Source organism: Octopus bimaculoides, chromosome 3 (genome assembly GCF_001194135.2).
Source record: "Octopus bimaculoides isolate UCB-OBI-ISO-001 chromosome 3, ASM119413v2, whole genome shotgun sequence".
NCBI lineage: Eukaryota > Metazoa > Mollusca > Cephalopoda > Octopoda > Octopodidae > Octopus > Octopus bimaculoides.
Window position 1 is genome coordinate 97,078,633 of NC_068983.1, and position 289 is coordinate 97,078,921.

Here is a 289-nt window from a genome sequence, read left to right on the forward strand (position 1 = left end):
ATATATATATATATATATATATATATATATATATATGTATGTATACATATATACAGATATATATTTATATATACTCTTATATACACTTATATATGTATACATATGTGTGTGTGTGCGTGTCTGTGTGTGTGTGTGTTTGTGTACATATATACACATATATAACAATATATATAGATAATCTTACTTGGAAATGGATGCGTGGCATTCAATCATATAATAATATAAATAATATATATATTTACATATATATACATATATGCATATATATATGCATATATATATATATATA